Source organism: Loxodonta africana, chromosome 17 (genome assembly GCF_030014295.1).
Source record: "Loxodonta africana isolate mLoxAfr1 chromosome 17, mLoxAfr1.hap2, whole genome shotgun sequence".
In the NCBI taxonomy this organism is placed as follows: Eukaryota; Metazoa; Chordata; class Mammalia; order Proboscidea; family Elephantidae; genus Loxodonta; species Loxodonta africana.
In genome coordinates this window covers 2385328-2403685 of record NC_087358.1, presented here as the reverse complement: position 1 = coordinate 2403685, position 18358 = coordinate 2385328, and positions in this window count along the sequence as shown.

Below are 18358 nucleotides of genomic sequence, written 5' to 3'. Positions count from 1 at the left end.
AACCGGCAGTTCAAATCCACCAGCTGCCCTTGGAAACCTTGTGGGGCAGTTTTACTCTGTCCTGTAGGTTCCTTATGAGTTGGAATTGACTCCACAGCAATGGGTTTTTTTTTTTTGTTTGTTTTTTGTTTTGGTTTTTGCTTTCTTCATATAGAATGTCCTTGATGTCATTCCACAACTCGCCTGGTCTTCACTCATTAGTTTTCAGATTGTCAAATCTGTTCTTGAGAAGGTCTCTGAATTCAAGTGGGATACAGTCAAAGTCGTACTTTGGCTCTTGCGGACTTGTTTTATTTTTCTTCAGCTTCAACTTGAACTTGAGTATGAGCTATTGATGTTTTGTTGCACATTAAGCCCTTGGCCTCATTCTGACTGATGATATTGAGCTTCTCCATCTTCTCCTTCCACAGATGTAGTCAATTTGATTTCTGTGTATTCCATCTGTTGAGGTCCATGTGTATAGTCTTCGTTTATGTTGTTGAAAAAGGTATTTCCGATGAATAGGTCATTGGTCTTGCAAAATTCTATCATGCAATCTCCAGCATTATTTCTTTCACCAAGGTCATATTTTCCAACTACCGATCCTTCTTGTTTGTTTCCAACTTTTGCATTCCAATCACCAGTAATTATCAATGCATCTTGATTGCATGTTTGATCAATTTCAGACCACAGAAATTGGTAAAAATCTTCAATTTCTTCATCTTCAGCATTAGTGGACGGTGCCTAAATTTCAATAAGTCATATTAACTGGTCTTCCTTGTAGGCATATATTATCCTATCACTGACAGCGTTGTACTTCAGGATTGACCTTGAAATGTTCTTTTTTACAACGAATGAGGCTCTGTTCTTATTCAATTTTTCATTCCTAGCATAATAGACCATATGATTGTCTGATTCAAAATAGCCAATACCAGTCCATTTCAACTCACTAATGCCTAGGATATCGATCTTCAAGCATTCCATTTCATTTTTCATGACTTCCAATTTTCCCAAATTCATACTTTGTACATTCCACGTTCCAATTATTGATGGATATTTGCAGCTGTTTCTCCTCATTTTGAGTGGTGCCACATCAGCAAATGAAGGTCTGGAAAGCTTGACTTCATCTACTTCATTAAGGTCAACTCTACTTTGAGGAGGAAGCTCTTCCCCAGTCGTATTTTGAATGCCTTCCAACCTGAGGGACCCATTTTCTGGTCCTATACTAAACAATGCTCTGCTGCTATTCACCAGGTTTTCATTGGCCAGTTTTTTCAGAAGTAGACCTCCAGGTCCTTCTTGCTAGTCACTCTTAGTCTAGAAACTTCCCTGAAGTCTGTCCACCAAGGGTGACCCTGCTGGGCTTTGAAATCCCATGGCATATCTTCTAGCATCACAGCAACACAAAGGCCATTACAGTCCAAGAAACTGACAGATGAGTGGTGCGATTGTAAGACTAGGGCAATGTAATTTTTTTTCTTTTTAAAATTTTTTTTTGTTATGGTTCACATTTTCTACATTGAGTATATATTGCTTTTGTATTAATTTTATGTTAGAACTTCATATTGATTTTTTTACTAGAATATTATATTCATTCCTTGGAAGGTGGCCTGAGTGGGTAAATAAAAACACAAATATATTTTTAGTGAGATTTTGTAAGTGCTTGCTTTTCTTTTTCCAGGAGGTAAATATATTACTAGAGTCAGGAATATCTTTCCCGGTGCAGGTTAGCTCTAAATCTCTTTAAATTTGGTTCTGAAGAAGAACGTGACCTTTTGTCTCCTGTGGAAATCCAAGCACTTGAAAGAAGGTTTCTGTGAATGGGTGAAAAAAAGAATCAGATTTCTCGAGCATAAATAGCCAAGGGATCTGCAACTAATAAGACCACATTTGAAAGTGTCAGACTTACTGTGAGCTTTTAAATTTTTAAACCAATTAATGGCACTTTGAGTTTCTTTGACAAGTTTGTATACTGCTGAATCTGATATTTTCCAGAACTCTGATTTCTTTGCTGAGGTTAACGACCACATTAGGAAGAGAACGAATGAGGCTTCGCAGCTGCATCTACCTCACCTTGTGAGGCCAAGTCTCAGAATTGGAAACCACAGGCTTCAGGGAATTGGGGACAAAGGACCCAGATGCAGCACTTGCTCTAATTAGCTCCGTGACTTGAGGTGAGTCATGTTCTCTGTTCTCTTTCAGAATTCTCACATTTGTAATATGAAAATGATACTGTGACTGTCCTCCCGGGCATAATATGTGAGCATAAATTGAGTAAAAGATGCACGATGTCTAAGCTGAGGGGAGACCAACAGCCCTAACTGGGTTTCCCTCCCAGATGGCGTGTACTAATCCCCCTTAAGGCGTTAACAGATAATTAGGATGTTAACTAGCATCACTGACATGGGCAAATCTGCTGCAAAGGCCTCTTTAAAATATGAAAGAGCAAAGAAGTCACTTCGATAACTAATGTGCGCCTCACCCAAGTCATGGTTTTTCAATGCCCTCATCTGCATGTGAAAGCTGGACAATAAATAAGGAAGACCGAAGAAGAAATGACACACTCGAATGATGGTGTTGGCGAAGCGTGCTGAATATAGCATGGGCTGCCAGAAGAATGAACAAATCTGTCCTGGAGGAAGTACAGCCAGAATGCTCCTTAGAAAGGAGGGTGTTGAGACTACTCCTCACATACTTTGGACAGGTTATAGAAGAGACCAGTCCCTGGAGAAGGGCATCACGTTTGGTAATGTAGAAGGTCAGCAAAAAAGAGGAAGATCCTCAAGGAGATGGATTGACACAGTGGCTACAACGATGGGCTCAAACATAACAATATTGTGAGGATGGCACAGAACTGGGCAACATTTTGATCTGTTGTACATAGGGTAGCTATGAGTTGGAGCTGACTTCATGGTACCTAACAACAACAGCATCACTTAACAAACGCTTACTCTGTGCAAGCGCCATGCTAAGTGCCACTGACTCAGGGGTGGACAAAAGAGCAAGATGACAAGAGTTACTATGGGTTGGACCATATTGTTTTTAGAAGTTATTTCTATTTCCAGATTGTGGGCTTTTTTTTTTTTTTTTTAATTTTAAAGAGTCTTACATGGTACTTAAATTTTTGATGAAATACATAAGCTAAATAATTTTATCTACATATAAAAATGCTTTAATTGCGTTAAGACTACATTCTATTTCCTCTTATTAGGTGTAAGATTTCTTTGGAGGCATTACAAAAATTTACTATAAATAACCCAGTGCCTTCGAGCCGATTCCGACTCATAGCGACCCTATAGGACAGAGTAGAACTGCCCCATTGAGTTTCCAATACCCACCTAAAATGTGCACATGTGAAAAAGCATGTGATGTGGTATTTTATGCAAAATTAGAGCTATAGCTGAAACTTGACCTTCTGTCCCAAGGATAACTGTGTGTTTCTGTGACTAAACAGGTGTTACAATGGTAAGAAAAGTAATTGTTATTGTTGTTGCCTGCTGTCCAGTCAATCATCTGGTGCCTTCAAACAACCAGCCTTTGGGCTAGTTGCCAGCGCTTAACAATTATGTCACCAGACCTTCTTAGAAAAGCAATATATATATACAGCTACCTGGTCAACCGATTGGAAGAGCTTTGTATTTACGCCTACTCCCAAGAAAGGTGATCCAACTGAATGTGGAAATTATCGCACAATATCATTCATATAATGCACAAGCAAAATTTTGATGAAGATCATTCAAAAGCGGCTGCAGCAGCGTATGAACAGGGAACTGCCAGGAATTCAGGCCAGATTCAGAAGAGGACGTGGACCAGGGATATCATCGCTGATGTCAGAGGGATCCTGGCTGAAAGCAGACAATACCAGAAGGATGCTTACCTGTGTTTTATTGACTGTGCAAAGGCATTCGACTGTGTGGATCATAACAAATTATGGATAATATCGCGACGAATGGGAATTCCAGAACACTTAATTGTGCTCATGAGGAACCGTTACATAGATCAAGAGGCAGCTGTTCGGACAGAACGAGAAGATACTGATTGGTTTAAAGTCAGGAAAGGTGTGCATCAGGGTTGTATTCCTCCACCATACCTATTCAATCTGTATGCTGAGCAAATAATACGAGAAGCTGGACTGTATGAAGAAGAACAGGGCATCAGGATTGGAGGAAGACTCATGAACAACCTGCATTATGCAGATGACACAACCTTGCTTGCTGAAAGTGAAGAGAACTTGAAGCACTTACTAATGAAGATCAAAGACCACAGCCTTCAGTATGGCTTGCACCTCAACATAAAGAAAACAAAAATCCTCACAGCTGGACCAATAATCAAAATCATGATACACAGAATAAAGATTGAAGTCGTCAAGGATTTCATTTTACTTGGATCCACAATCAATAGCCATGGAAGAAGCAGTCAAGAAATCAAAAGATGTGTTGCATTGGGGAAATCTGCTGTAAAGGACCTCTTTGAAGTGTTGAAGAGCAAAGATGTCACCTTGAAGACTAAGGTGCGCCTGACCCAAGCCATGGTGTTTTCAGTCACATACGCATGTGAATAAGGACGATGAATAAGGAAGAGAGAAGAAGAGTTGATGCCTTTGAATTGTGGTGTTGGTGAAGCAGATTTAACGCACCATGAACCTTGGCGGCAAAGTTGTTAGGTGATAAGACTGCTAACCAAGGCAGTTCGAATCCACCAGGCTCTCCTTGGAAACTCTATGGGGCAGTCCTACTCTGTCCTATAGGGTCGCTATGAGTCAGAGTCGACTCGATGGCAACGGGTTTAGTTTTTTGGTTTGGACTGCTAAAAGAATGGCAAACCTGCCTTGGAAGAAGTACAACCAGAATGCTCCTTAGAAGCAAGGATGGTGAGACTGTGTCTCACTAACTTTGGACATGTCATCAGGAGGGATCTGTCCCTGGAAAAGGATATCATGCCTGGTAAAGTAGAGGGTCAGCAAAAAAGAGGAAGACCTCAACAAGGTGGATTAACAGTGGCTGCATCAATGGGCTCAAGCATAACAACAATTGTGAGGATGGTGCAGGACCGGGCAGTGTTTCCTTCTGTTGTGTATTGGGTTGCTGTGCACCAAAATTGACTGGACAACACCTAACAACAACAACATATATATCTCTATCTATATATATAGATACATACATCTATGGATATATACATGCATATATAACTATATATAACATATGTATGTATACACACACATATACATATATATAAAATGAAACCTGTGAGAGCTGGAACTGCTTGTTTTTCTGGGTCTCAAAAGTTTTCCACCTTTGGCAGAGTGCAGTATTACCACTTTTCTATCTCTCTCTATTAGTGGAAAATATTTGAGTTTTTCATCTGACAGGTTTCCACCTTACAGAGGTTCCGGCTTTCACAGGTTTTACGGTACAGGTAGCTTCCTTATGATGTATTTGAGTTAAACGAACTACACTTACGGCCGTCTGTTGGTTTTGTTTTGTTTGTTTGTTGTACTTCTTGTCAGTAACATGCACTACATACAAAGTTGCAGCAGGTGATTTGTTGACGTCATTCTCAGATGTTCACTTGCAGATGTTTATACGTAATGTTTTCAACCCCAAAGACAAATAAAAATCAGAATTATAAAGTTGCTGATAATTAAAAGGCAATAATAGTGAAAATTAAAAAAAAAAAAAACGTGTTTGACTTCTGTCGAAACTGCCTTACAGTAGAGTCGTTGGAGTGGAGCCCCGTGGTGAGTAGGGGACCACCTGTATGTATAGAACCCTTCTTTACCTATCAACCCCCTGGATACTCATGAATGCAAACCCAAGTTTTAACTTATTTTAAGTTTAATAATGTCACCAGAGAATTGCAAACAAAAGCTTATCAAAGGTTAATTATTGTTTTTAGTTGCCATCAAATTGACTCTGACTCATGGTGACCTCATGTGTGCAGAGTAGAATGCTCCATGTGGTTTTCAAGGCTGTGACCTTTCAGAGACAAATTTCCAGGCCTGTCTTCCCAGGTGCCTCGGGGTGAGTTTGAACTGACAACCTTTATGTTAGTAGTCTAGCGCTTAACCGTCTGAGCCACTCAACAACTCCTTTACCCAAAATAGAAAACCTTTATTTTTTAAAAAAAATACTGTTTGTATGTGTGTGTCTCAAGGAGGAAATCATTTCTACTAAAGTTGATTTATTGTAGACAAACCACCCATTTTATGTTTTGCTTGACAGAACGGTATTTTTCAAGTTGTGCAGCCTTCTAACCAGTGGGTACCATTTTTCATATAAGGAATAGTAAAATCTAAATTTCCCCTCTACTTTTATTGTTTCTCTGAGCTCCTGGGTATTACTGGAAGGTAGCCAAATCTTGAATCATCTTAAGACCAAGACACAAGTGATTCAGGAATTGCCTGATTTATATTGGTCATCTGGATTCATCTCTCTGATGGGAGTCTACATTTGCCACAAGGTAGGCAATCCTGTGTCATACCTACCAAGCAAGGGCTTCAAAGCCCAGCCCAGCTGCCCTGAAACTGCTGCCAACAAGTCACCAGTTAGGCCTGGTGGAACAGCAGGCATCCCTGGATGGGCAAACTTGGCAGCAGGCCTCTGAGTCCCAGGAGGGCAGAGGGCACAAACTTGCAGCGGTGACACAAATGGGACAACCCAAAAGGGGGAAGGAAGGTGCAGACAGATGTGAGGCTGAATCTGGGCTCCAGTGTGTGTATTGTTTGTGGAAATGGCTTGATCTGGCGGAACTTTCATCTTGGACTGGTAGTTTCTCATTTGAAAGTGAAAGCCTGCCTTCCCCGGTATATTGAATAAAGAGCCACTGGGACGTGCCTTCTCTTCCCCTGTGGCTTAAGGCCCACTCTTTCTAACAGTCCTCTTTTGTAGTTGGCTTGGGACACGGGTAAGGCAGATGAGGGAACTATCTGAGCAACTCACACAAATGCAACGGCTCTCTCACTTTCTACCTTCTTCCCTCCTTCCCCTCCCCTCCCCTCCCCCTCCTTTCTCTTCTCAGTTCTATTTCCTACCCTGATCAGGCCCAACCTTTCTGGGTAGGTATAAAGGCAGACTTAAGCATTAAAACCAAACCAAACCTGTTGCCATCAAGTTGATTCCGACTCACAGCGACCCTATAGGACAGAGTAGAACTGCCCCATAGTTTCCAAGGAGCACCTGCTGGATTCAAACTGCTGACCTTTTTTTTTTTTAATTTTTATTGTGCTTTAAGTGAAAGTTTACAATCCAAGTCAGTCTCTCTTACAAAAATTTACATACACCTTGCTATATACTACTAGTTGCTCTCCCCCTAACGAGACAGCACACTCCTTCTCTCCACCCTCTATTTTTGTGTCCATTCGGCCAGCTTCTGACCCCCTCTGCCCTCTCATCTCCCCTCCAAACAGGAGCTGCCCACATAGTTTCATGTGTCCACTTGATCCAAGAAACTCACAATTCACCAGTATCATTTTCTATCGCATAGTCCAGTCCAATCCCTGTCTGAAGAGTTGGCTTTGGGAATGGTTCCTATCCTGGGCTAACAGAAGGTCTGGGGACAATGACCTCTGGGGTCCTTCTAGTTTCCGTCAAACCACTAAGTCTGGTCTTTTTACGAGAATCTGGGATCTGCATCCCACTGCTCTCCTGCTCCCTCAGGGGTTCTCTGTTGTGTTCCCTGTCAGGGCAGACACTGGTTGTAGCAGGGCACCATCTAGTTCTTCTGGTCTCAGGATGATGTAGTCTCTGCTTTATGTGGCCCTTTCTGTCTCTTGGGCTCATAATCGCCTTGTGTCCTTGTTTTTCTTCATTCTCCTATGATCCAGGTGGGTTGAGACCAATTGATGAGTCTTAGATGGCTGCTTGCTCACGTCTAAGACCCCAGGTGCCACTCTCCAAAGTGGGATGCTCAAAGTGCCAACCTTTTGATTAGAACTTAACCGCTACACAGCCAGGGTTTCCCTTTTAAGCATTATTATTTGAAAAACCAACTGCTGCCAAGTGGATCCCAACTCACAGTGACCTTACAGCAGTCCTATTTTAGTTTGACAAATAAGGAGCACACAGTCAGAGATTTAGGAATTTGGTTAATGTGCATCCTTCCAGGCATGGGGGAGCAGGCACATATTATTCTTTTATTTACTTCATCTATACAAAAAGAAAGAAAGAATAATGGAACATTAAAAAAGTATTATATATATGTATATGGAGCCCTGATGGCACAGTGGTTAAGAGCTTGGCTGCTACCCAAAAATGTCAGCAGTTCAAATTCACCAGCTGCTCCTTGGAAACCCTATGGGGGCAGCTCTACTCTGTCCCATAGGGTCACTGTGAGTCAGAATTGACTCAATGGAGAAAGGTTTTTTTGTTTGAGGTACATGTATATATATATATATATATATATATATATATATATATATATATATATATCTTTCAAAATACAGATTTCTCGAGCATTTACTGTGTGCCATCCTGGTACAAGGCTCAAAGGGCATCTGACTTAATAGGGAAACTAGAGATGTTAACACAAAGCTGTTTCCACACTGTGTGATGGGTACAGTATTAGAGGAAATAACAGGAAACAGCCAATGCTGTGGTCAGAGCAAAGCAAAGGACATTCCGATCTTGAGAAGCAGAGGGGCTGTGCCAAGCAGGGTGAAGCAGACAGACGGGGCAAGGGTGCGGAGATGGCAGATTATCTAGTTCCACGAAAGATGACAACAGCCCCATTCATCCACCTATCTACCCATTCATCCAATCAAATGTTTGCTGATACTCCTTGTTGTTAGCTGCCATTGAGTCGGCCCCTGACTCATGGTGACCCCATGTACAATGTGGAACAAGGCTCCCTGGTCCTATGCCATCTTCATGATCAATTGCACATTAGACCCTTGAGATCCACAGGGTTTTCACTGGCTGATTTGCAGAAGTAGATCACCAGGCCAACTAGACAGCAGCTAACGACAACATCTTTCCCCTACTCTTTCCCAGGTTGTAAGGGGGCAGAACAATTAAGGCTCTGCTGCTGACCAAAAGGTTAGCAGTTCAAACCCACCCCACAGACCTTCGGAAGAAAGATCTGACAATCTGCTTTTGTAAAGATTACAGCCTAGAAAATTCTATGGGACAGTTTTGCTCTGTCACATCGGGTGGTGATGAGTCGGACTCAACTGGATGGCACCCAACAACAATAACTCATTGGTATGGTACTTTACACAACAATTTCTCACACATTTTATATGGTCCTGGTGACATTTCTGTGGTGTATTATTGCTCCACTTTGCAGCAGTGGCCCAAGGTTGATTAGCTAGAAAGTGGCTGATTGGGTAGGTGGGACATCATCCTGTCATCAGTGTCTGCTTTATTCCCACCCCGTCACATCTCTGCCCCCAGCCCCCCAACCCAGTCCCTGGAAACCAGTGCTACGATTTCCAGTCTCCAGTTCCAGCCCGAGTGCCTTGGCCTGCCAACTGGAAAACACCCACTGGAACATTACCAATGTACTTAATTATTCCTTTGAGGAATTAACATCATAACATGAATTCTAGTACCAAGCTGCAGTCTACTTTTCATATGCAAATTTTTATAAATTAATAGTATAATCAGATTGTTCAAGAGCCTTAAATCATGCCAACTTATTTATTTCTTTATTTTTTAATGCAGAGGATTAATGAATTTTTTTTTTTTTTGAAATTTGGCAAAAATAATCTGGAAAGAGCTACAGTGATAATCAGACATGGATTTTCATCAGATGATAAATAGAAAGATAGTTTTCACCCAGATTCCTTCTTCTCTTAAAAACACAGCAGTCCTGAGCTAAAAATAAAATATGGAAAACGGCAGCTATTTTTTTTTTAAAGTAAAACATTCCCTGAGCAACTATGAGGTCAGTCTTTGAAGATAAAGGATTGGGGTGGGGGGCAGAAATTATTTTTTGCTCAATTACCCCAAAGTATCCAAAAATTTTTTATTATTTTTTTTATCCCCAAGAAATATTAAATTTGAACTGGAACATTTAAAATACTATTTATTTTTAAATTCCACTGATGATTAAATTTATGCTAAACTAAATCACTGCACTTTATTTTCTTGACAACCTAATAAAACTAGGATCTCTCTTTAAAATTCTACTATATTTTTAGTCTCTTGGAATTCCACTTGGATAGTGTCTCGTTACTTTTGTGTCAGTCTTTGAGATCGACACCAACAATTATTCACCAGCAATGATGCTACTAAGTCACCTGCTAAAATAAGCCGGGGCCATCACCAGTTGGTACCCTTTCATTTTGATGTGCTATTAATGGAAGTTTTATTCTAAAATATACACATCACCATTTGTTACATCTAAATAGTGGCTAAGAACATTTACCTTAATATTTGTGTGAGAGATTTATAATTTCTTCTTTAAAATATTACCCTAAATAGTTATTAAATAATAACTAGTAAAATATTTAGCAGTAATTTAGTAATAAGCCAGTCGTCTCTGACTCACAGTGACCCCACTAGTGTCAGAGGAGAACTGTGCCCCCAGGGTTTTCAATGGGTGATTTTCTGTAAGCAGATCCCAGGCCTTTCTTCCGAGGCAACTCTGGGTGGACTCAAACCTCCAAACTTCCCATTAGCACCCAAGTATTTAACCATTTGCACAACCCAGGGACTCCTATTTAGTAGTTGCTGTTGTCTTTAGGTGTTATTGAGTCAGTTCTGACTCATGGCAAATCCATGCACAGCACAACCGAACACTACCCTGTCCTGCGCCATCTTACAATTGTCACTATGCTTGAGCCCACTGTTGCAACCACTATGTCAATCCCTCTCATTGAGGATCTTCCTCTTTTTTGCTGACCCTCTACTTTACCAAGCATGATGTCCTTCTCCAGGGACTGATCCTTCCTGACAACATGTCCAAAGTATGTGGGACGTAGTCTTACCATCCTTGCTTCTAAGGAGCATTCTGGTTGTACTTCTTCCAAGACAGTTTTATCCATTTGTTCTTTTGGCAGTCCGTGGTATAGATTCATGCTTCATACATTCCAGGTTCCAATTATTAATGGATGTTTGCAGTTGTTTCTTCTCATTTTGAGTCGTGCCACATCAGCAAGTGAAGGTCCCGAAAGCTTGACTCCATCCACGTCATTAAGTTCGGCTCTACTTTGAGAAGGTAGCTCTTCCCCAGTCATATTTTGAATGCCTTCCAACCTGGGGGGCTCACCTTCCAGCACTATATCAATGTTCTGCTGCTATTCATAAGGCTTTCACTGACTAATTCTTTCTAGACGTAGACTGCCAGGTCTTTCTTCCTGTCTGTCTTAATCAGCTGAAACCTGTCTGCCATGGGTGACCCTGCTGGTATTTGAATATTGGTTGTACAGATTTCGGCATCATAGCAACACACAAGCTCCAACAGTACGACACACTGACAGACATGTCAATTTAGTAGTAATAGTTACTGTATGGTAACAAAAGAAAAATGTCTAAAAATTATTTCCCAAATCTGTTCTAAAATTGTTTTTTGGTTATCATAAGATAAAGCTATCTAATAATTTTCCTGAACTTATTTTCAGCTCACCCTCACAAAGATTAACCAAGAAGCACATAGTAGATTTGATGCTGTGTAGACTAGGTAACTGTGCAGTGGGGTTTAAGATGCCCATCTCTCAAAACTGGAATCACTTAACGCTGTCTGAGATCAGGGATCTTTGTACCTCCTTGCATTAAGTAATTGTCACCTGTTAACATCTGGCCTCAGGAGCCCTGGTAGTGCTGTAGTTAAATGCTTGGCTTCCAATCAAAAGGTCAGGGGTTCAAAACCACCAGCCTCTCCCAGGGAGAAAGATGTGGCAGTCTACTTCCTTAAAGATGACAGCCTTGGAAACTCTGTAGGGCAATTCTACTCTGTCCCACAGAGTCACTACGAGTCAGAATGGACTCGACGGCAATTGGTTTTAACACCTGGCCATCCACCACCCATCTGGCAGTTTGTAGTATGGTGGTGGTGGCTTGCATGTTGCTGTGATGCTGGAAGGTACACCACCGGTATTTAAATACTAGCAGGGTCACCCATGGTGGACAGGTTTCGGTGGAGCTTCCAGGCTAAGACAGACTAAGAAAAAAGGTCTGGTGATCTACTCCCAAAAATTAGCAAATAAAAACCTTATGCGTAACAACAGAACATTGTCCGATTCGCTTGCCTGGACACATCTTCAGGAGGGATCAACTGCTAGAGGAAGACGTCATATTTGGTGGTGCAGAGGGCCAATGAGAGCAGGGGAGACCCTTAGTGAGGTGGATTGGCATAATGGCTGCAAAGATGGTTTCAAGCATGCTGTCAATCATGAGAATGACGCAGGACCAGGCAACATTTCCTTCTATTGTACATAAGGTCACCATGACTCGGAGCTAACTGGATGGCAGCTGATGATACCTGACCATAGATTAACAAATCAGCTTACCCATTAGAGTAAAGTACTAAGGGAATGGAACAGAGAATCAACCACTTTGGTAAAGGAGTAGAGGGGAGGCAGTAAAAAAGGTCCAGAAGGATTGTCAGAACTTTGTTCAGCCAGGGAGCACCAGGGTCTGTGCCTCTGGACTCCAGGGAGTAGGGAAGGGACTAAATGAGAATCAGGGGCTGTTAAAGAAACCTAAAAAGAATTCCACAACCACTTTCGCCGACTTCATGTTTTATGTCGCACTGTTGTGTTGCTGTTGGGTGCCATCGAGTTGATTCTGACTCACAGTGACCCCATGTGACAGAAAGAACTGTCCCCATAGGGTTTCCTAGGCTGTCATCTTTACGGAAGCAGACTGCCACATCTTCCTCCCTCAGAGCCCCTGGTGGGTTCGAACCACGAACCTTTTGGTTCTCAGTTCAGCACTTCACCACTGTGACACCAGGGCTCCTTTGGGTAGCACTAGTTCCATTTAATCCAAAGCCCTGGTGGCACAGCAGTTAAGAGCTCAGCAGCCAACTGAAAGGCTGGTGGTTCAAACCCACCAGGGTCCTCACAGGAAAAGGACCTGGTGATCTGTTCCCATAAGATTGTAGCCTAGGAAACCCTATGGGGCAGTTCTACTCTGTTATATGGGGCCGCTGTGAGTCAGAATCGACTTGATGGTACCCAACAACAATAGTTCCATTTAATAACATTTTCAAAATATAATTTCAGGATCTTAACATTGAAAACAAACTCTGGAACTAAAGGGGGCGGGGGGGATGATTCCCTTAATTAAGCTCACATACATAGTTGGCTGACTCTGGCAATGAAATTTAATTTATTCTTTTTTCCGTTTTTCACATATTCACACTCTGCTACACCTTACTGAACAAGCTGGAAATTCAATAAATAAATGCAATCATTAAATATCTCATATGAGCCAAAAGGAAAGAAAAGCTGGTGGAGCCACTGCACGGGTTCCCCACCCACTTTGCCAAAAGCAATTATGGTGATGTCAGGACTGACCTCGGAGCAGAGCTGCCGGGGCGGGGCTGCCGGGGCTGCTGCGGCTCTGGTGATTGGAATAACCCAGAGGCTAGAACCTCCAGGCCCACCGTGGCTGAGAAAAGAGGAAGCTCAGTGCATTCATGTGAGGGATTCTTCCTCCTTCCCCTTCATTAGGCACCAAGGGATGTTCTAGGAAATTTCAAGACATGAGCTTAGAATATGTTAATGCTCATAAATTAAATTGCTCACAGAAGGTGATCAATTTTTAATGTTTACACTCAAGATGTTCCTTTTAATGAACACTTAGCTACATTTGTACTCTCTGTTCGCTGCAGAAAATGTCTGAACTTGCAGACAGCAGCAATATGTTGTAAGACATCAAACTGCAGTAATATTTTAGAGTTGCACCTTCCCACTAAAGCACAAAGACTTAGCTACAGAGGGTTGACACCACAAAGAGACCAAACTTACTCTTAGGAAGCAGTCAGAAGGTCCTGTCTGTGTTTTTGGCAAGTTACTTATATCCCTCATAAAAAAAAAAAAATGGAGGTGGAAATTGTTGTCATTGTTGTTAGATGCCATTGAGTGGATTTGAACTATGGCGACCCCACAGGACAGAGTAGAAGTGCCCATAGGGTTTCCTAGGCTATAATATTTATGGGAGCAGATGACCAGGGCTTTCTCCCATGGAGAAGCTGAGTGGATTTGAACCACTGACCTTTTGGTTAGCAGCCGAGCGTTTAACCACTGCACCACCAAGACTCTTTGTTTTAATGTAAGACAGGAGCAATTCAGGACAGCAGACCCAGGAATGTGAAGTATTCTGCAAAGGAAAAAAAAAAAAACAAAGATTATGTGTCATTTAAAGAACTAGCCTTGGTAGCAAACGGATATTCACGGACTATGATGGGCAGGATGGCTTTCATTGTGGGGTTCCCAATTCTAAAATAAATAAGGGTAGAAAACTATTAAAAGAGTATAAAAGAACGTATATTTTAAAATATGATGGATTCTGTCCACGTTTACATTCTCTTTGACAAAATTGTGTTCCCCCCTTCCACCCAGGATTTGTAAGAGTATCTTTAGCAGACAGATTTCCGAGTTGTTTTGTTCTGATGATGACGGAAATTTAAGGCTGAGATGAAGATAGTATACAAAAGAGTGGAACTGGCACTAGTAAAGGTAGGTGTGGCCAAGAAGGATGAATGCGTGATCCTGGCAAAATGGATGGGAATTTTCCTCTCTGCATGCGCTCAAGCTAGCTGCTGTGCTGCTAACATATTCAAACATAAATGTTTAATTTTACTTGGGCTGCAGTCACCTGCCCAGGAGTTCTCAAGACATATCTTTGGAATTAAGGATCCCAAAGTGTGAGTTTTCAGTCTATACATTACTTCTGCCTACGTGTGATTACCATGGCCTTGCCCTTCAAATGTGTTATGGAAAAGTTTGGTGTATGACTTATTAGCGTTATTATTTAAACCCATAAAAGGTCTGTTACTGTTGGCGGTTTGAACCCACCCAATGACTCCATGGAAGAAAGGCCTGGAAAACTGCTGTTTTTTTTTTTCTTTTTTTGATTATGTTTTAGATGAAGTTTTACAGAGTAAACTAGTTTCTCATTAAACAATTAACACACATATTTTTCTGCAACATTGGTTGCCAACTCCACGACACATCAACACTCTCCCCTTCTCGATCTTGGGTTCCCCTTTTCCATTTGTCCAGCTTTCCTGTCCCCTCCTGCCTCCTCATCCTTGCTCTTGGGCTGGTGTGCCCATTTAGTCCCATATACATGGTTGAGCTACAGGTATTTTTTTTGTGTGTTTTATAGGCCTGTCTAATCCTTGGCTGAAGGGTAAACTTCAGGAGTGACTTCAGTACTGAGTTAAAAGGGTGTCCAGGGGCCATGCTCTCCGGGTTTCTCCAGTCTGTGTCAGACCGGTAAGTCTTGCCTTTTTTTGTTAGAATTTTGTTCTGCATTTTTCTCCAGGTCTGTCCGGGATCCTCTATTGTGATCCCTGTCGGCGCAGTCGCTTGTGGTAGCTGGGCACCAACCAGCTGTGCTGGACTCAGTCTGGTGGAGGCTGTGGTAGTTGTGGTCCATTAGTCCTTTGGACTGATTTTTCCCTTGTGCCTTTAGTTTTCTTCATTTTCCCATGCCTCAATGGAGTAGTTCTACACTGTAACACACAGAGTCACCATGAACTGGAATCTACTCTACGGCAGCAGGTTTAGCTTCACTTTATAGTTTACAAATAGTGTTTATTACAAAAATATCACCATGGATTAAACAACTAAGTAGCTATCACACATGATTATAAATGACATTGTGTAAATAAGAATGATCTGCACTTTGGATGAGATTATCGTCTCTAAAGATGTTTGTTATTAGTGGATTTCATTAAGCTTTATGTAGGCTAGCTAACATAATTTTATAAACTGTGCATTTTGGGTATGAAGTGATCACACAGAAACTCCCTAGTGCTGCCACTACTAGAGGAAGGGAGCTATTTGGCTCCGGCGAAGCACAGTTCTCACTGGTGGGAAATGCTTGGTATATACATGTAGGGCCACCTCCCGCTCCATAAGGAGCCCTGCTGGCCCAGTGATTAAGTACTTGGCTGCTAACCAAAAGATTGGCAGTTCAAACCCACCCAGCGACTTCTCAGGAGAAAGACCTGGCAATCTGCTCCCATAAAGATTACAGCCTTGGAAACCCTACAGGGCAGTTCTACTCTGTCCCATGGGGTGGCTGTGAGTCAGAACTGACTGGACGGTGATGGGTTTTTCGGTTGCCTCTCATGACAGATATTGCCAGTCAATTACAACTGAGCCTGGGTGTGGCCATGCAGTGTTTCTTAACCTTGCTCCAGGCAGTTGCCACAAATCAGAGTCAGCAGACAAGACAGTGTTCCTAACTCAATAGGAGATGTTTTTAAAGCTCAGCCAACAAGCAGAAAATGATTCTTCTCTCTGAGGGTAAAAATACCCTTCCCTCAGCCGCCCTGAGAGTGCGCTGACCTTGCAGAAGGACAGGTCCACGTGTTCATGGTGAAGACGCAGGAAAGGCAGCAAGCCCATCTTAGCCAGAGCGGCAGTCGGCGTTTCACAGAGCCCATCTGGGTAAAAGCAAAGGACTCCACAGAAACCAACCCATAAAATCTGTCATTAAAGGCTGTAAACTGAGCTCATGCAAAAGCAAATAGTGAAGACTCTTCTCAACTCACCTAAAATAGGCTCTGCAGTGGAGATTCCAGGGCAGCTGGTAGGGGAAGGAGGAGCCTTGGTGACGCAATGGTTAAATGCTCGGCTGTTAACTGGAAGGTTGGTGATTTGAACCCCCCCCAGCGACTCCGTGGAGAAACACCTGGTGATCTGCTCCTGTAAAGGTTACAGCCTAGGAAACCCTGTGGGGCAGTTCTACTCTGTCACATGGGGTTGCTGTGAGTCAGAATCGACTGGACAGTAGTGAGGCTGGTTTGGTTCTGGGTAGGGGACTAGAGAAACAGGGGGGCGCAGGAAAGATGACCGGACTGTACCAAAACTTCTTCCTCAGCCACACCCTCATGTCTGGGAATTGGTGCTGGGTGTCCGCAAGGTGACCCTGTTGGCCTGCGTGTAGCCGCCCCTCCTCCAGTGGACAAGACCAGCTTCCTCACAGGGCCAGCCCAGGGAACATTCCAAGACAGCCAAATCTGCCGCTAAAATCCAGAACTTCGACCACATTCTATAGACCAAAGCAAAACTCAAAGGGTAGGGAAACAGGATCCAGACTCCACCTTTTGGTGGGAGGCAACATAAAATATTGGGGCCATGTTTTTCCACCTGCCACACATGATGGGTTTTCACTCTTAGTACGTTCTTCTGTTTCTTTATAAAACCTGAATTAAGCCCATCTAATTATTTTGGTTTTTTTAAATTATTTTGTCGGGAAACCCTGGTTGCATAGTGGTTAAGTGCTACGGCTGCTAACCAGAAGGTAGGTAGTTCAAACCCACCAGCTGCCCGGAGGGTTGAAAGACCTGGTGATCTTCTCCTGCAAAGATTACAGCCTAGAGAACCCTATGCGACAGTTCTACTCTGTCACAGGGGGTCACTATGAATGGGAGTCTACTGAGGGCAAAAGGTTCAGTTTAGTTTTGTTTTAATTATTCTGTATGTCCCTGGTGGTGCAAATGGTTGATGCACTTGGCTACTAGCGGAGTTAGGAGGTCAAGGCCACCCAGAGACACCTTGGAAGAAAAGCCTGCGATCAACTTCTGAAAAGTCAACCATCGAAAACCCTGTGGAGTACGTTCCTACTCCGACACACGTGGGGTTGCCATGAGTCAGAGTCCACTCAATGACAGCTTGAAAAATAAGTTGTTTTGTGTGGACTCCAGATGGGGCCATTCTGACACCATCTTGAGATTCTGATGCCCAGTGGGACCAAAAACAGATAAGTAATTGGTCTTCTAAAATTCGGGTCCTAATGAAGCTTATTTCTGTCTAAGAATGTTACATCTTATATATTCACTCTCTTTTTATATTTAATTTCATGGATTTCTTTTTTAATATTAAAAAGAAGACAAGCCTTAAATATCCTCTAATTCCATGGAAAGCAGAATTTTCAATCCAGACAAAAATATAACATTTATTTCACCAAAAAAATAGATTGAGGCCCGTGAGCGGAAAAATATATTTCTATATCTATGTTACCTTCTTTACTGAATATTGCGATGCAGTGCTTTTCAGTTAGTATCTGGTTATTATTCAGCCAAGAAAACCCGCTGGGGCAGTTCTACTCAGTCGCACAGGTCACTTTGAGCTGGAATCGACTCAGCTGCACCCGACAACAAGCAAAACAATGATTAAGGAGAACCAAAGCTAGGTGGTTATCATGTAAGTAAATTAAAATTGCCCCCAAAAACTACATCATCTTACAGAGCTAATTTT